Genomic DNA, 20,506 nt, shown 5'->3' with positions numbered 1-20,506 from the left:
CCAAGGGATTTCACTGTATCAGGATACGGCCCGCCGCAAGTATCCTTCGATTTCTTCCCACCCAGAGTTTCTAACTGCAGTGTGGAAGTGCTGCTCTTCCAACCGACACAGCCTTCCGGTTCCGGTTTTGTTTTTTTTTCCTTCTTTTCACTGCTCGCACGGAAGGCGCTTTCGATTTTCGATCCGCCCTCCAGCGGTGCGGACTGTGGGTGGGTGTGAGAGAGCGTTAAAATCACCGCATCCGGCGTTGAAGGATCAATCGAGCCAACTTCATGACCCGCGTCGGGCACCACGGCAGGGTATTCGCGGTATTCTGACACAGCGCATTCGGCACCGAAACACGCACGCACGTCTCAGCATCACGAGCATCACGGTCACACTGAGGAGCAGCCCGCGTACGACGCAGCGGCGCACCGGCCGAGTTCGCAGCTCCGCGGTGAGCAGCGAAGCGACCGCGTGAGCTGAGATTCCGACTCCGATTCCGGCGAGCGCGAGAGCCATCCGTCCCGCAGCGAGCGGGCGCGAGTAAAACGGGATCCACGCGGCGGCAGGCGTTCGCATTCCTTCGCAGTCGCCACCGTTTCGCCGACCCGATTCCGATGCTTTGCGGATGGACCACGCATTCCGACTCCGAACAACCTTCCTGGTACGTTTGCGAGGGAGGGAAAGCCTTTTTGTGAGCGAATCACGATATTGCTCACAACGGTTCACGGTGAGCTGGAGCGAGCATCGAAATGTGCCGCAGTGGGTTGTGAATGGATGGATTGTGAATGGGGCATCGCGAGCCCCATGGTGGAGCATTCATGGTTGTGAGGATGCAGGTTTTCCGGGAATGAACGTGTTCATTTTCGCTTCAGCATCTTGTTGCTCGCAGGATTGGGTGCTCGGTGAACACGTGCCGAGAAAGTACGCAGCCATTTGGCCTTTGAATTTTCAAACTATAGTTCAATGCAATAATATAATACTTTTAATGTTTATAAAAATGAATTATTAATTTTATTAATTTTTATATATTTATTTTAAATAACATTCACCATCAATTTTGTTATTTCAAAATTTATAAAATTTCAATTTAGATTATACCACAGAATTTTACAAAGGAGTCAAATGTATATCAAACTTCAGTTTTCCTTAATGTTATTCCATTGCAAATATTTAAATGCCAAAAACCTTATTTTCAAAGCCTTATTTCGTGCGAAACCATCAATAACATTAAAAAAAAAACAAATGAATAAAATTTATAAGATAATGCACTTTTCACTTTGCAATTGAACTACTCTTCAGCCGTTTTTAAACTGAAAAAGTACTTTTATGTGGAATGTTTGAAAAGGAAAAAGTTTATATAATTTTAGCTAAATTACTATTGCATTTAGAAATGACCAGGAAATTTCTTTTACTAATCCATGTATGTCCATTATCCTCAAATTATCCTGCGCATTTTCCTCTTCAATGATAAAATCTTTGCACTGATTCCCTTAGTATACGGTAATGCATCCGTCTTTTATAGTTTAATCCATAACAAAACACAAAATGATTATGTTTGGGGATCTTTTGTTAATCAAAACATAATTTCATATTCTTCATTTACTGTTATTCAAAAGTTTTGAGAAAAAACAAACATATAGAAAAAAAATATAGGCAAGAAAAGCCCTCGGTTTGGAGCCCTCGAAAGCTGCTTAACGAATGATCAATATTTTCCTCTCGTAATTTGTATAAAGTGTATGCATTTAACTATTTACATTCGTTCTCAAATAATTCCAAATTTTAAAAAGGTCCTATCTAAATTGATTCGCTCTCGTAAAAGCAAATATATTACGTTTTATCAACCATATTCTACTTTTGTTTTGCACACTATTTTAAAATACTAAAGAAAAATTAAATACATTAGAGAATTCTGAACCGTTACACATGACTGCAAAATATTTCTCATTTACATATGCCCAAAGAGGTACTAGTTTTCCTTAGTTCTTAATTGACAACAATTTCACGTTTAGATCAAATAAACACTGTTTCAAGAGTTGTTTTTTTAAACCATTTAAATGTTAGAAAGTCCATCCCAATCATCTTCTCACGGCCCGGTCCCTATTGTTTTCGTTCGCGCAAAGATCCGCTCGTTCAATCCGCAAGAAGAATCGTATCGATCGTAAACGATCTGCCTGGGCCTGAGCCAAGTGTTGAGCCCTCCGACCTTTGCCCGACTGCATCGCGCCTGATCCTCGGCCTGCAAACTCAACTGCATTTCCCCGTTGCACCGCCAGTGCAACCATAAAAAAATGGGTGTGAAAATGATGACTCGCACCCTTGGCGTTTGTGGCACGGCCCATTCTGCCGGATGCGGATGCCCAACCCCTCCACGGGGCATTATTTAGACGCAGCGCTACCAAGATCGATCGACGATGATCGAACACTTGAGATAACAAGACTGACACAGAGAGACGATCAGCGCCGATCAGCGAACCGGTTGATTGATTGCAGCCGGCCGTCGTTCCCGGCACGGAACGGAGCGGACCACTCGATGGCACATCTATAAAAGTCAGCGCTCCTTCGCCCATCAATAAACTGCGCTAAAAGCCCGTTGAGATGACGGAACCGTCGACGACAGTGTTGGATGCTGCTTGAGCGTTTGCATGACCGCTACGAGTCGGGCTGGCGGTGCAGCCGCAAAAAAAAGGACCTGATAACACGGACGACAATCGGGGATGGGACAACGACGTGTGGGAAGGGTCGGGTGGCGAGGGGAAAAAAAAGAAGTCCTGCATGCGAGTGGTGAGTGCGAGCACCGCAACTATAGTCAGCGGTCGGTTTGCATGCTAATTTTCTCGCCACTTTAGTCGAGCACCCAAGACGAGCGAACCGTGGAGAAACGCGGGCTGCATTGGGACGCGGAGGGACGTGGGGCACGAAGGCAAGTGTGCGAGAAAACGGTCCACTCTGCACGAAGCGTAAGCGATATGCAATTTGTGTAAATTACACACCTTCTTCACGCCGGAGATTGTTTCCCTCCCGCCCGGTGGGGGCGCGAGGAAAGACATTTTTCATTTCCCACTTATCTCATGCTCTGGCTGGCGCGTATTGATCACTTGAGATGGCACCGTACCGGGCGCGGACGAACAATGGACACGGTGTGTCGGAAACACTCCACGGCCACGTCCAGCGCCGGGACGCGGGAAAAGTCGTCGCCGACGACGGGTGCGGGTGGCGCGATGAGTGCGCACCGGAACCGACCGGTGGAAAATAGTTCTCCGCTTCGCTCGTTGTCCCCCTCCCACTCCACTGTCTAGCGAGGCAGTGGGCTGAGAACCAGAAGAATGTGAATCAATATTTCATACCGTCATCGTGAAGCTGAAGTGTTGAAACTAAAGCATAATAAAGAAAAGGATGTTGCACAGAAAAGAATGAAACAAAAACCTCGGTAAATCTGACGGTAATCTCCCCTGCCTTCTCATCTTTCGCTTATCTATCCGCACCAAAGCATCCTAGACGGGTTTGTCGGGGGAAAAGCCGAGAGCGAAAGAAAGGCATTTGCGAAAGCCACTAATTTTATGTTATTGTCTTGTTAATGTTTCATTATGAGTGACGAAACGGACCCACTTTCCATTTGCCTTTCCCGCCCCGTTCGCGGTTCGATTAAGCAGGTCAGAGTAGCGGAGGAATTGACTATCATTTTTTTCCCCCGCCCTTTTCCCTCTATACTTCCGCAACCGCCTTGGCAAGTGGTTTCAATCACGCTTCGGTTAGATTAAACGAAATCGATAGCGGCAACCATTGCGTCAAAGGACTTTGTTCGAGACCGGGCTCAGGCCGGCGCCACCGCTTGGCCGCCAATGCTGGTCGGTCAATTGGCGCCGATTTTTGCCACTTTACGATCATGCGTCCACCGGTGCCGATGCTGGCGTCATAATTACCCCCGTATGCTCATATAAGGAAACATCTTGTTTGTGCGATGAGGAGAACGGGTTTCATCCGTACATCGAAAGGATACCGGGGTGAACGGGATGGAGCAATCTTTTTCCACAGCTGGCCCAACGAGAGCACCTCCCAAAGGGTCGCCGAGGTGATAAATGTGGGACAAGACTAATTATTCGCACCCATCGAGTGGATGGCGCGCCGTTCGGCACCTATCCGAGGGGACGGTGTTGCATATTAAGTACGAACAATTTGCAATTACACGTGGTCACGCCGGCGGCTAAATACTTTGCATGCCACTGCGAGCGGCGAGCACACGACGGAGATCGATTAGGAAAATTATGTTTCGGCTTTTAAAAGGGCACACATTCTATGTCAGCAGTCAAACCCTGTGCGAAGGTCGTTGCGCAATGGTGGCTGAGTTCGTGCCGCTCGCATCCCATTCTATCCGGAGGTTTCGATCTGTTCGATAAAAAGCTGATCACCGCTTTGGGCAAGACAAAAAAAAAAAGATACAAAACACACAGAACCGGATCTTAATGGTGGCTTCAGCAAAGTGGTTCCAAACGTGTTCTGCAAGTCTTGCCATACAAAATGCAACCATTCCGTGCAACGATCAGGTGATAATAAAATTAATTTGCATACCCTTTTCACAAGAAGATAATGGTGCGCGAAAATAAAAACACCCAAAAGAAAATAAAAACGGATCCAGGTGATAAGTTTTTAAATGAACCAACATATTGGGTTTCAAAAACAAATCCCTTGATTATATGGCAAAGCAATTAATTTTGGTTTGTTGATCGATCGCCATATTCAGGCCATCCATATGGAAACAATTAAGTTTTGCGGTTTCTTATCAATGAAAAACAAGTTAATTAATTTTTATCTCACCCACTAAACCTTCTTATGTCAAACAAAAGCTTTATTAATGCTCGAAAAAGAGGGAATGCTTTAAAAAGGAGAGCATTTTTAATTTATCACATGAACAAAGTTTCCACCACATGACTATCTTAATCTTAAGTCAATTTTTTTCGGTGTTGTCTTTCACAATAAATTTAGTTATTCACTCTACAACGGTAAACATTCCCATTGGTTCCCCAAGGTAACCATTTTTTTAAATATATTACGGATACCTATGCACTTTCAAAATTCTTTCCCTCTTTACCGTTATAAATCATTATTTCCATCTATAATATATATTATAGATTCTATATGTTACACTCCCAAGAGTTTAAATACCAACTGCGTCATATTAATCGTTAACTTGATAAATTTGAGATCGGAAAAATTTCTTACTACATTGTGGTAAAATCAAATTTTTATGAATTAACGATACCAACCAGCATCGTTCGACATTTTTCCTTGAATAAACATCACTCTCCCGAAGCAGCATCCAGATGAAAGCTGTAAAGTGTGTAAGGTTCTTGATAAGATGACAACAAACATGGACACAATCGTTCGAAATGAACAACAATACGTAAACACACCACTCAGGGTGATACGACTGGCGTGCAACGACTTTCTGCGAATTGAAACATGTGCAAGTTATATTTCAAAGCAATATGAAAAAAAAGGAAGCAAAATACCGTTCGACAAGTACCACTCTGCAGGATAAAATATTATCTGCATTTACGACGAACCGGGGGCATGGTCGGGGATTGAGTGGAGAAGCCATATCACAAACAAAACGCCATCGACGAGGGATGCTTCGAATAACAACATTTCGAAAAAATAAAAATATAAACTTACTGTGGCGATGGTGGACGATAAACTTGTTTTGAACGCGCGCTCCTGGGCGTTCTCCGGTTCTCTACCCGGCACGCACACGAGAATCTCGTTCCAGCTCGAAGGATTTACAGTCCCAAACCCGGTTCTCGAGTGTGTCTCATGCCGAACGGTAAGAGGTGACATGATCTTGAACGAGATGTCAATGTTTTGCGATGCACCTAAGTGTGGCTTAAAAAATAAAAATACCAAATATTTTCTTTCCACAAACATAACCATTCGGGTCTAATTACGAGATACCAGCTTGTTCGATGTAGATATCACTTAAGATAAACTGCTTTTCGTAATTGAAGAGCTGCAAAGAGCATAAGATCTGTCCGTTTCAGGTAAAAGCTCTTCAAACACTTCGAGTATTGCAATGCTATTAAGGGGCATGTATTCTTGGACCCATTAGATGAAGGCTGTTTTTCTTCCCTAGAAATTGAACACAGCTTTCACAGAATTCACAATTGTACAGCGTACAAACTGCATTTTGAAAGGGATAAAACATGTACTGCAATTTCGCGTGCACCTTTTCCATTCTTAGTTTATATTGAATTGAGGTTTTTACTGTAGGATGTTCATGCGTTTTCTCTTACCTTTTTATTTGTAGAATTCTTGTTACTGATATTCCAACAAAATCCATTAAAGAAACGTTAATATTCAAAATTACTTTTAATTTATGTAATTACTATTTAAAAATTACTGCTTAATTTAAGTAATTCATTTCATCACTTCTTCTTAATAATGAGTTATTTTTATTTACACTCCCGTTCCATGATTTTGCGTTGACATTACGAAACTGCCCACACTTTTCATGCAATTCGCACGAACCAGATCATGTGATCCGATCGGATATGACAAAACGGACACCGCCAGATGGCACCACCGTTACCAGGGAAAACGTGCTCGACCCTGCGAGGACATTTATGCTTCATTTTCGCGGGAAAATATTCAAACAAAAAAACACACACACACAACAGCAAACCCGATGCAAAAATACGGCCAACGTGAGCTTAAAAACAACACGGCTACATTTACACCACTCCCCCACGGGCGAGCACGCGGGTCGTGCATGTAAGCGACCGTTCCAAATGCAGATTTAATTAAATTTTAATTTTTAAATAATTGTTTAATTTCATGTACGGTGCCAGCCTACGGTGGGACTGCACCGTGGGGTTGGCATCGATGCGCCGTGAGATGCACCTGGCTGCGATTAACGGCGATAATGGGTTTTTGTAGCCTGGGCTTGATTCGTGCTTTCAGCCATGCAGTCCCGTTCCGCGAACGGACCCGTATAAGGATACGGATGCGCTGCACCTGGTGACGGGTGAGGCGACGTGTCAACAGATCGCGAGGCAAGGGATTGCCGACTAAAAGATTTTTAATGTTTTGTGGCGGGAGTAGGTGTTTTTTTCCCCTCTCCCTCCCATCCCCGCGTGCTTCCTCTTTCACGCGATGGTTTCTTTTTTTTTTATTATTCCATTGCACAACCATCCCTGCAACGGTGATTCAATTTTAATTGATAATTGATCCATTGTCAATTGAGCGGTTTATGCGTGATCGGTTCTTAATGATTCGCGATTGATTTTCAACCCATGCACTCGCGCTTAACACGTTGCAGCTGACATCCTGTTGTATCGGTAGGCTTGCGAAGTAGATCTGGACAAACTATATACCTCTAACCACCCGGGGAAGCTTATCTTCCTCCTGAAGGAGTTCCTAGCGCACGCGGGTTCCCGATTGCCAGTGATTAAATCCCGGGCTATTCCTGGCACCCATCGTACATCGCCCTCCGGCAGTCCAGCAAAGTCCCATCCATTACATTATTGTATTACAATCCGATTGCGCCATTTAGCTGATCGTTCGGTTTATCGTTTGATCGCGCGGGCTGGCCATTTGGGGCCACCGATTCGGGCGGGTAAACTTTCCCCTAGTCATTACGGGCGCCCGCTGGGAAAAACTTTCACGGCGCACAAGTGTCAGCAGAACTTGATACTTTCATTCCAACCCCCCGCTTTGCTGGCGAGAGGGGGAAAATTGTTATTCCGAGAAAATCCACCTCCGCTTCGCTTCCCCGAGGGCCGGGGCAGAAAGTTTAAAAGTATTTCTTTTCCATTCCGATTGTTTGCCCCTCCCACCCCGGTCAGGTTTGGCTTGGACGCGGTGGACGCTACTGACGCGGCCGGTTTTACCTTTCCGCCTCCGAGAGCCCCCGGTCACCTCCGGGGGCTTAGTCGATAATAGAAATTATTTGATTATAATCAGCTTAATTTGATTGGGTAATAATCGTACGTTCTTCGGTCATCCGGGTTCCTGGGGGGACCCGTAAGGCCTTGGAAGTGGGCGGAAAAGTTTTCCCTTTTCCGGCCCTCCAGGAGGCAAGCAATCGGTCAGCTTACGGCACGGCTGGTGATGGGGACGCAAGAGACGATGGAAAGTGTAAGTTTACGAAAGAAATCTACCACCTTGGGCGCCGAAGGAAACGCATTACCGAGAAGGTACCCTAGCTGGGTGGTAGAAAGGACTCCCACGCCGCAAATAACAGTAACCGATCGATCGGTGCCGGCCGGAAAAACCCCGCCCCCATGTTTGCGAGGCGACGGAGGGAAACCGATTTGCATTTAAAAGTATCGGAAACTTCACCAATTGGTGGTTGAATTCAATTAGTGTAATGAACGAATGGGATTGCTTTCCCAGGCTTTACCCTTTTTTCCCGTCACCCGTTACCAAACCCGCCCGCCAACTGGACCGATCCGATCGGCCCCGGTGTGATTGGCCAGCGAGAGCGTTGTGCCAGGGGCTGCGCAGTTTATGCGTTGAGGAATGGGGCGAAAAGTTGGAAAGAATCAAAATTTGATTAGAGAAGGGAAAAGTTGCGCCCGAGATTCCACCATCTCTGGGACGGGAAGGCCAGCTGCTGTCGGGTTGTTGGCTTGAACGGCGAACGGATGCAAATGACAGGACCGGCTTAGGTTTCGCCAAAGTTTAGCCGATGTTTGGGGAAATATCTATCTTCTCTTACAGAAGAGTTTTCCACCGAGCTTGGAAAGAGTTTAATGGGAAACCTATGAAAAATAAAAAATACATGCCACCTTCGGGCGTGGGAAAACCTTATTACGGTGGCATTGATAAATCTGTTCCAAAGAAAATAAAAATACCGCAATGCATGAACTTGAGGAGCGATTTAACTTTACCAATTGGATTTTGAAGGAAATTCCTGAAACCGGAACTGGGTTCGAAACACGAAGCTGTAAAAAACGGGATATTGCTTTATTTTCAACCAACAAGATTGAACGTGATTATCACTCACACTGGAATATTGTTCATCTTTAAAACTATAAAATACTATAATTTTAAGAAATCACTAGATAAAACTAACTCATTAGAGTTTTAAGAACCAAACATTTGACCATTTGATCATCCAAATAAGAATAGTATTTACAATCCGCAAATGTTATTTGCAAAAATTGCTTAACTGAGTATTCTAATTTATATATTTCTTATCTTTTATCAAACATCTTTTGGAGCCCGAGAATATACTTTTGAACAACGAGATAATTATTATATTTAACTTCTTTCATCATGATTATCTTAACATTATTACAGCACCTCTCCATTTTTTCCATTGTTTGGTTTGTTTTGTTTCCGAAAGACAACGTTACTTTGTAGAATACAACATATTCAGTTGATGACCTTGTACACGAATAGATTGATTAATGATTGTGATAACGAAAAAGATCGTCGTAGAGCTTAAATTTGTATAAGATGAAATCCTTACCCATCTCACCCTATCCAGTTACAATCTAAATAATTGCAATCATACGACAAGAGAACAACTTGTAACAACTGCTAAGTGAATCTCAGAAACCACCTTAATCCAATTGCTCGTCTGTGTTTTTGAAAGGAAACTTTTCAAACACAAATGGCTACACGTGCGTGTGATTGATTGCGCGTGTGTTCGAGCACCCTATTGATAGATTCACTTTTCGTTGTTCGTTAAACACGAAAATCAATTCAAATCTCCTGCTTTTTTCCATTTTCCTGGACGCTTACTTCCTACTCTCCGGCAAGACGCGTGGGTGGAAAAAAGATAGGAAAAACAACAGGTAACACGTTTGGCTGGTACCTACCTACCGTTTGCGACTTATCTTAAATCCCGTGGAATTCAATTTCATTCGGCCCCGTCTCCGCGGCCCACACGCCAAGAACCGTAATCCGATCAGGGCGTCCAGGATCTCCGCACTCGTTACACACACTTGCGTACGGAGACCGGCTCAAGTACGCCCGGAGGCGCACATTATTTCGGGGTCTCCGGACCGGCGTCCCGTCGAGGGTAAGGTCGAGAAATCGGCCGCGCCTCGACGCGCACCATACCGATGGCTTGCGGGCACAACCGGCTTCTGGTTGCCCAGCCCCGGCATCGGGGTCGGGTTTTGCTGCGTATGTTTATGTTATGCCTACCCCATCCTCCCGCTCGCTCGCCCCATAAACCCACCTCTCCTACACCGGCGGGACCGTCGTAGAACGCCGTGTTTATGTTTCATTTTCGTATTCTTCCCAGTGTCCCATTCGGCCCGCGGGACACATCGCGACGAGAAGCATCCGCATCGCGCGCGCGCCCCGCGATAATCTTCAAATCTCGTTTTGTGACCTTCGAAGCAGCTCTCGGCTGTTCTCGTTTTGGGAATGGGTTTTTCGGGGGCCTTGCAGTCGATTTTCCTGCGGCGCACATCTACCTCCTCTCCCGAGGTCATGGTGACAGCGCAGGTCGGCGTCCCAGCGCCGACCCACCGCCGAGGTGTTCCAGAATAATATTTAGAATGACGTGAGCGGGCACGCGGCGCTGATGGAAGTTTATCCTTCTCGGGGATAACATTCCGCCCGCGCTGGTGGGAATGGACCTGTAATCGCTTCTATCCGATTCCGGTGCCACTCGAGGCCCGTGAGAGGTATGTTTTCTTAGGGGTGGATGAAAATCGTTTCAGGCACCACGTGGAACCGTGTTTGTGGAAGCGGAATTATTTTCGCTAGATCATTTGCCTCTATGTTCTAAGTAGAAGTAGTGTTGAGATATTGAAATTTAAAGCAAATGAATTTAAACACTTCATTTTCTATAGTTTTTGTTATTAAATGGATCCTAGATGATGAACGATGCTAAAACATTTACTTCCAATATCACTTTTCATGATCATGAACTTTAAATCCTTTGACTTTATACAACACACCAACAGTTTATACTATTTGTACTGTTAATCGTATCCTAAAATAAATCATCACCGTAGGAAAAATCTCCCCTAAACCTCTAGGTAACATCAGCCGCCTTCGATTTGACTACATTCTTTGGGGAATAAAAATTTATCAGACCGTTACCACCTTCACCGATCGCCAAGTTGTTATTCTAGCGTCTCATGCGTGATGCGCGTGTTAACATCTTCATCGTTTCTCCCTTCGACGATTTTCCGAACGGGACGGGAACGGGCTTTTATTCTAACCGATTTTTGAGGAAAACCTCCGTCTGCGTTGGCTAGAATGGGGCCGACGAAAATACCGGAGAAAACCGATTATACTACGTGCTATGCGCTCATCAGACCGAAGGGATGAGTCGTCTTCTGGATGGCTGGTCCCTCTCCTCATCCCTTTTCCGTCCCCCGGACCGGGATTCGGTACGGATTCGATCGTCAAACGACGCATTCAATCACGAGGTGAGACGTTCCGGCCCATCTAGGGTGCCGTGCGGGACACGTTGTACTCCGATTAGCGTGAAATGTTATTAAAATTGTTTACAAGACACAATACACCGCTCGACGGACATGTGCCCGGGTGCTGCTGCACTGGAAGGTTTATCGAAACGACCGAACACCGCAAGGGAAACGGGCAACCATTTCCATCGGCTCCTCGGCCCGTTTTGTGGTGCGACGACGTGCATGACGATACCGGGCAGGATTAGTGTCCAACAGCATGCGAGTACTGTTCGAGACTTGCCTGCGAGTCTCGCTTCTTAGGACGGGAAAAGGGTTGACGGCAACCGAACCGACCGATGATGGTTTCGGGGATTTTCACTTTCGGAAGATGCTCTTAATTGGTCACCACCGAGAAGACGGTGGTTACGGGATGGCAAGAGGGATCAGCTCTATTGCTGGCTTGCGGGAAAATGGGATGGGGTTATTTTTACCACCAGCAATCAGCGGTTCGTAGTGAATCACCAGACACTGATTTGGCGGCGTCCGATCGTTCAGGTTAATATGTGCAATAAATTGTATATCCCTTTAAGCGTAAGGACATTATGCTACAATGTGTTCTGTTGGGAAAATTAAAAGTTTTTGCTGGTAAAATGTATTATTCTATGTAGTCAAACGTGGTTTACATCGTATTTGAAAATTAAATGACTTGCGCATATAGTGACAAAATAATATTTTTTAAAGCATTTTTTTTTCAACAAACATACGGAAGCAATATTTTTTATAATATTTTGTTTGGTGTTTTATTCAAATTTTTCTCAAACTAAACATAAAACTTTTATTTTGTTAACATTTTTTTTATTTCTTATTGATTTGTTTGACATCAAGTAGATTTTAATCAATTGCCTAAGATTTTTCTTTTAAAACCGAGAGTGTATACAGTATTTAATACGTAATTTTACCAAAGAGTTGAGAATTAAAGACTGCTCACTAGTGTAAGTAATTTATATTGTAGACCATTTTACCTGTAAATCTAAATTCATAAATGAAACACAAAACTATATTTACCTGTATAAATGTCTTGTTTGCTATCAATCATTTTAACATACATGCAATCTTAAATCCTTTGAATCTTGCATAAATCTGCAAATAAAACGTAGCATCCAAAAAATTATCGCTTTTGGAAAAATTTTAAGGAATGGGGCCTAAAACTAACCGAAATATCGATACACTCAGCAATTCTAAACTGTATCTTTACTGCAAAATGATGTATTTTTATGATTAACCATAGGATTTCATAATTAAAATACAGCAGCTTATGAAAATCTGACATTAAATATGAATGTTTAAATCTATCCCCGCGACAAGAAACAAAAACCAAACGGTATTCCTTTCAAACCCACCTTCTAAACTTAATTATTCGACACTTCCTTTATATTAGCTTTCAGCAACTCGATTCCCATCCCGAATCAAACCACCAACCCGGATTTACGGGCAGTGACAAAAAGCAGCCTAGAATCCTAATCCTACCGGATCTTGGGAAAATTTGCACCGATCGTGCCACCCTCCGTGTTTGCCGCGCTGAAGTCAAGATAAATGTCAAGCGAGTGTCAGTGGCGAAGGTGCGCGGGCCGAAATGGGCAAAGCAAGAACAGGAGTAAAAATAACACCCCCGGCTTAGTCTTCCGGAAACAGACAAGCGAGAGAGAAAAAAACCCCCATAAACCCCTTAAGCACCATTTTTGCTTTCACTTTCCAAAACGCTTGCTAAAAGGTGGGAAAACCGCCGCATCAATTATTTATTTCGTAATAACACCGATCGCATTGCATAAATTACGCCAATGAATAATAAACAGGTGCGGAGGCCAACGAAGTACAGCAGGGGATTCGGTAGCGGTGAAAATGGAAAGCCCGCACACAGGACCCCACGCTTCGAATCCTAAGACAACGCGACGCGGTCGAAGGATTAGAAAGGTATTCAGGTGGACATCCGGCATTTGGTGTCCGCTGTTTTCGGCGAATTGTCATCCGCCGCGGCGTCAGATCAACAACACCGCACCGGAATGCTGTTTTTCGCACGGTGCCGGCCAAAAAGCTTTCCCCTCTCAGCATCCCCTTGGAACAGAGGGAAATTAGTGCTATCACCCTACTTTTCGACGACTTTCCGCGTGCTCCAAAAGTTCGGGCTTGCTGAGGGCTGAGCAGAATATAAGCTGGGTGAAATAATTTCGCCGCATAAATTAGGCCACCATCCCGAGGGGTCGCACTTTTCGCGGGTGGTGATGATTTGCGCCAACGTGCGCTTTCAAAAGGAAATCGGAAGCAGGACACGCCAGCACGAAATCTTCGAAAAATCCCCAAACGTCAAACGGTAATCTGCTTTTCCAACTCCCTAATGAGCGGCTCAGGGCAGGTATGCGAATGGTTCGGTTGTTCGGCTCGCTGGCTTTCACAAAAGAAGAAAATGGATTAAATCCGGAGGGGTCCGTAGACTTCCAAGTATCTTCCTTGGGCCTGTATTATGTGTATAGGTTAGGGGTTTGCATCGTCTTCAATGGGTTGATTCGATTAATCTTTCATTAATTTTGGCTTTCCCCCGCTCATGTGCTTTGTTATTCGTTGAGGCTTACACATCATTAGTCATAATCATGGGGCCAAAAGTTTGTTTGTTCCTTCACCGGAAAACTCCCACCCCGGAAGGGCTGGTCAGTGAAACAAACCGGTGCTCGATGCCCACCACTCGAGGGGGCTCAAATCGATCGTTTCGGCCTCTGCTTGGCGGAGGAAAAACTGACCCATCGACAAGACAGCATCGATCCATCTTACAGCAGTTCGGAGGAACTGGAAGTGAATCGTTTGCTCTTCTCCACCGGTTTAGCTAGAGAGTATCCTGCTGCGAACCGGTGTAGCATTCGTTCGAAAGCGCACCATTTTAGCATGTTTTTTTCTTCTGCCTTTTGGCATCCTCTTACACTTGAGTGTTAACCTAGAAGCGCATTTGTGTCGAGTGGGAGTTGGCGTCTTGATTTGAAAACTTAATACAAAAAAAGGATAGAAAAATAAAACCCTTACCGAAACAACGCCGTTCCTTCACGAGAAAGTGAAAGAGAGAAAGGTTTTATGTGTAATTTTTCCTCATTTTTTCCATTTTCTAGTTCACTTTCATTTCCATTTGTACTGGGTTTTTTTTGCTGCCTTTCCTCTGGTTACCGATTTTTCCATTTCATCTCTTGCTTTTATCGGTACGATTCCGTTCCTCGGAATAAAGGAAGCTCTTTTTCCACCACCATCGACGGATCACTCCCAGCATCGGTACAGTCAGGGTGCAAAAGGATTGGAGTCCACTTTCGGGCAATGGCCGGTGGCCCAGTTCAGCGCATCGTCCAGCGTTGTTTTTTTTTCTTTTTGTTTGTGTGTATATGTAGGAGCTGGTTCAAAGCACCAAAGATAAAAAGCCGGCACCACAAGCAGCAGATTAGTATCGGTCGGAAGGGAAAATGGTCAATTTACTTGTGCGATGGCTAACCGTCGGTAAAAAGGATAATGGCGGTCGTGTGGTATGCGTGTGTGTGTGTTCATGGATAAAATGGATCGCAAAATTCCAATCACACACCTACACACACACATGCAGGGTGGTCAGAAGCCGACCCGAAACGTTGGTAGTGGGCAGCCGGTGGGGAAAGATTTTCATTTTCCATCTCACAGTAAACAAAACGGGAGCCTTCCTCGCTCGCCCTGCAAAAAAAAAACGAAAACACACCCTTTCACCGCTAGGCTATAGCACCCCGTCCGTGGGAAGGCACACGTACCAACCCACCCGGAGCGCCAGTACGAAGTAATTTCAATGGAACGGATTCCATCTCCGGACTCCGTTGCGGCTCCGATAGTGAACGCTAGCACGCTTTTATCTATCGCGCACTCGGACTTGGGAGATGGAATTTTATTTGAATTTTGATAAGTGAAATGTTGTTCTTCGCCTTTTGCACAGGAAAGCATTCGGGGTAGCGCCAGCACCTGTCTGGGATCGGACCGGACATGGGGCGGTGTGCGTAAGAACTGGACGAAATTGAAACAAACAGAGGCAGGATAGTGGGTTGGGGGGAGAGGGCTTGGGGTTTGCACGTTGGGATTCCTTTCCAGGAGTGAAGCAGTCGGCGATATTGCACTCGTGCGTTGCACTGCGTTTCATGTTTTAGCAAATGCACAACGAGTGCGACGTGTTAATGATGGTCAAAGATCAGCTTAGCTAAATGTTGAAAATTACCTATGTTTATATATATTTTTTCATAATTTTTTAGTGAGAATAAAATGCAGAAAACAGCAAGAGAATCAAGATCAAGATTTTTGTCAATGGATGTTATTTACTGTAAGCATCAACTTCTTAGACATTTTTTTAGCTTAATTTCCTACAATTATTATTCGTTGAAACATTCTTGGGTTAAATATTACTATCTTCCTTAAAAAACAAAATGCTTTTTATATGATTATGATGTTAATCTTATGTTCTTTTTCTTCTAAACAACATTGATTTTGAACAAAACCGTCAGGGTAAAAAAATTAAAATGTTCGAAATCTTCATAGTGAATTGTGGGAATATTGAAACTGTAATAACTGTAAATTAAAATTTTCAAAATTTTCATAGTAAATTGTGGGAATATTGAAACTGTAATAACAATGTATGACCCTATTTGACAAACGTTAAGAGGTTTCCTTAGGTTTTCCAACATTCTTTCTGCTACTAGCAGAAAAATATCATACAATTTCTTGGTAAATTCATGTAAAATTACATTTTTATATAATGGCGCTTCTAATAGATCAAATTTAAAATTCAGATTCTCAAATGTTTCAACTTTTTGAACGCCGGAAAATGTCTAACTACATGTTTACAGCAGTCTGTTCTCAACCGTAAACCGATGTATGATTTCTATCCTGTCGTATTCGTGTATCTGCCCACCATGCTCATTGGACCCGAATAAAACTGATGAGGACTCTGATTGCTCGTCGAGTGTAATGGTTCAATGGCATTGTGCACAGGTGAGACACCACTCAACGGAGGATGAGATCTAAACCGGTAGCAGCCTCACGGGATGCCCAAGAATCTGCTGCCACCGTTTTAGGGCACCGAAGCTGATCATCAAACGCGCACCTTGGCCGGCGAGTTTACGCAATGCACAGCGCTCGCACCGACGATGCATTGTGCAGTGCATGTGGGCTGTTTGCAAAACAGTCCCCCCACGGGCGACACTATTTATTTTCCTTCCACCCACCGGCCGCTGTGCACGCATACACGCAAAAAGAGATAGAAATCTTTTTTGCAATGCTGCTTAGGCGCACTCATGGGAACTCCATTAAAAGTCCTTGATAAAGGCTGCACTTCACGCAGACATCCACATGCAGCACGCAACTGTATAAATGAGATTTTTATCTGATTTCAGTAGATACGGTTCATGATTTTTCTTTCCACAACGCTTGCCGAATACTTTCAATTCAGGATTACCTTTGAACTCGACACGCCAACACATACGAATGACCATAGCAGTGATGCGTTTCTTCGCGAACCCGTTGGGTGTTGAGTAAGGACAGTTTTCCATGCGAGTGTTATATACGGTTCCATTTTACTAAATTGGCCAACCGAAAACGAATTTATTTGAAAAGATTTACGATCAAAAAGAAGTTTTCCTGTGAATGTTTAACATTTCGCCCTACACGTGACATAGGTGTCCACTCTTGCACAGACATATGTCAAAGTACTTTCTGGGAAACGCCACGCATTCGAGATAGGAAGAGAAAATAGGTTTTCATCGAGCAGAAACGATTCGAGTGAGAATGTACTATACACGTACAAAATAAAACACTTCGTTTGAACTGACATTTAACAAATTGTGCAGCTTAATATAGTGACGAACAGAAAGCTCATCGCACCCAGTATTTTTTTACGAATAGCTCTGGGTGCATCACCAGGATCATACGCTGGTAGCAGCATTTCGGGTTGATTTTTACCACCGTACTCCACTGTGCGCAATTGGTTCTAGGAAAACTGCACCGTACCGCACGTAAATGAATGATAAACCCACAGCCGAACACCAGGGAAGCTACTCATCAGAACGGGCAAAGGAAAAAGATACCGCTTTCACCAGCCACCACTTGAGCGTTGGCAGAACTTTATGAACTTATGGATTTTTCGGTTGTTGATAAATAATGTATGGGGAAAAGTTACTCCGAAGCGAAACCCACCTGCACTCACCACCCCCCAGCTAGTGGGGCACAACCGCTGGTGTAAACCAAATGTACGGCACTAAACCATTTTATTGCCTCTCAAGCAGAACGCGAATTTTCCGACGATTTATTTATTGCTCCCCGGCTCGCGGGCCAGCAAGCCGGAACCGGGATGAAAAACACATTTTGCCAAAATATTTCCCAAACCAGGAATGAATGGCAGGCCCGCCGGCTCGGGAAGCTGCACGGGAGGGGTCGAGGCGCTCAAAGGACGTGTTGCTTGTTGCCTGTGTGGGAAGTGTTGGTGAGGAAATGGAAACCAACCAATGGAACTGCTACCGTTGATTTCCGGTCTCCGGTCGAGTACGCGCATACGCGGATGGCGGTGTTGTTTAGCTCTGGAGGTAAGATCATATAAACTTGCGCTCACTCTTTCATAAGTAAGTCGAGCGGTAACCGCGAATTCTATAGGCCGTAAAATAACAATAAAAAAAAATGCCTCGTAAACTCACGTTCGCTCGCATTCGCCCCGGTGTCGATGATTTTATTTGCGTGCCGATGCGAAACCGAACGAATGCGCCCACACGGAGACCCCGTCGGAGGCTGGGGGCGTCTGGGGAGGGGGGTTTAATTGAAATGCTTCAGGTACTCGAGCGCGGCCCTAAAGTGAAAGCCAAACACCACACGAATGTCCGCCCAAATTGGATGACTGATGGTGCGTGGGAGGGAGGGATTCTGCCCCGGGGTAGTGCGTGTATGTGTGTGTGTGTGTGTGTAGACTGTGTGGCACCGCCCTGTGATATCGCAATTAATTTGAGTTTTCGAATGAAATGGAAAGGAAATTGGTGGTCGAATTGGGGAGCAGGTCGGAGAGGTTGGTGGGTGCGCCGGATGGCGGTGGTTTAAAAAGCCGCACGATGTGGTAGCGCGTTTGAATCCATCACAGCGGGGGAGCGGGAAGCTTGGTGGAAAGCCACTCGGAGGTAGCTAAATTTCAAGTATCCTTGTATTCGATTCGAACACCCATCGCCATGTGCACGTTTGACTTCACCCCGAGAGCGCCTGTGAAGGAGCGTATCGGATGGTCTTGAATACGAAGGAACACTAGAACCGACCCCAAAAGCCTGCCTTGCGTTCTTAGCAACAAGCACCCAACGCCCACATTCCCACGGAGCTGAGTCAACGGCTCAAATTAAGAGGCTTTGCCGGCACTGTCGGGGAGCAAAAAGCCCGTACCGGTTTTCAACCGGTTGTTGCGTCCTCAAAAATCATTCGACAGGAAAATCTGTTCCTTTGAGAAAGAAACGATCGCTCGGGCTGGAGGCTCGCTTCCGGAAACCGGAAGCCGGGCAGCTGAGTTGAGCAAATACATGCAGCATTACGGTTAATTATGGATGGGCAACATGTCGATACCGGGAGCGCGTGTGGGTGCGAGGGTCACCGGTACAATTTGATGCCTGAATATTTGATGGCATTTTATTATTCCAGCCCCCGAGCCGGCATGGTCAAAGGTGGTCGGAGTGGTCCGGACCAGACTTCCAGAGATTGTGGTTCTTCGCCTTTTGTGGAATTGTGAGTGTACCTCGTCTTGGCAGCAGTTATGGATGTATTTTGACATTTTTCAGCGATTGTTGGAAAATCGTAACAATTCTTTTCTGTGATACAAAACTTTTCAAATTAAAAAAAAATCTTTTTCTTTTTTATTTTTGGCGTATTTTCCTTTTCTCTTTTTCTTTCTTCTTTCTCTCTCTTTTTTCTTTTTTTTTAGAAGCTACGTAAAATTTAAAAGAAAACCGGTTCTATATCTTCTAATTCGTAAATGAAGTTTAAACATACTCAATGGGAGTTTATCTTTTGCACCAAGGTTCAACAAGGTGTTTATGGAAGTTTTCGAAGTACCATACAGAACTGTCAAATTTATCTGAATATTGTGACACAAAGAAGAGAAACAATTTGTCCAAATTTGCGACACAAATTAGTCACGCATCCTGTAATTCAGGGGTTACAAAAGAGATGTTTTGTAAGGCCTGTGTATCATGTTTAAACCCTCTGCCACGTTGATGTGTAATATCAAATTATTGAAAATGTACCGTAGGTTTTCGTGTTGTGACTCCCTTTTAGTTCAAAAACGATCAAAGTTCGATTAAGAGGGTTGTTATACACGGGTAGTAACTTTTCGATTCGATCATAGAGTGGAGGTTATAAAATGTATAACATTATAACAACTGATGCAAATTAGAAGAAAAAAATTTGTTGTACATCGCCAATCCATTTTTCTAACACACGTTCCACCCCTAATCCGCAGCTGTGACACTGTTCAAAGAAATGTCACAAAAATGTCGAAAAGAGTAATTGTTCATCCCACCGGCGGGTGAAGTAGAGCAAATTTTTCATTCTAATTCCTAGAAGAACACCGCCAACGCTTGAGACACCCGGATCACAGTTTTCCGATCCCACAAATGCTATCGACTGTGGGCTCTCATAGGCGAATGTGCCAAAATGGGCACACCGGCACATGCGATCAATCCCTGTGTGCACGTTCTAGCACACATGAACCATCGATCACATAACCGATTCGGCTTCCGAGAAACCGGTAACCTTTCCAGCGTCCCATCTCCAAGACTCAAATATCCATTTTCTGCCCGACACAGACGAGAACGTTTGTGGATTATTCCGTTTGCAGCGGGTGATATTCGAGTTACGTCCAGACTTCGAGCCTTACAGCTTCTTCCGTTCGGTTAACGTTGCCTTGGCCCCGAGTGGTCCCGAACTTGCCGAACCCATCTGTATTCCGAGCTCGCTCCAAAAACACGTTGGTAATTATAATCTAAATATTTTTATGCTGATAGATTTATTTATTCTCCTTGTTGGCCATATTTTGTTGGCCTACCAGTACACAGCGCAGTTTCCAGCATCTGCCTTACCACCCCCCCCCCCCC

Source organism: Anopheles ziemanni, chromosome 3, assembly GCF_943734765.1.
Source record: "Anopheles ziemanni chromosome 3, idAnoZiCoDA_A2_x.2, whole genome shotgun sequence".
In the NCBI taxonomy this organism is placed as follows: Eukaryota; Metazoa; Arthropoda; class Insecta; order Diptera; family Culicidae; genus Anopheles; species Anopheles ziemanni.
This window is presented reverse-complemented; position numbering follows the sequence as displayed.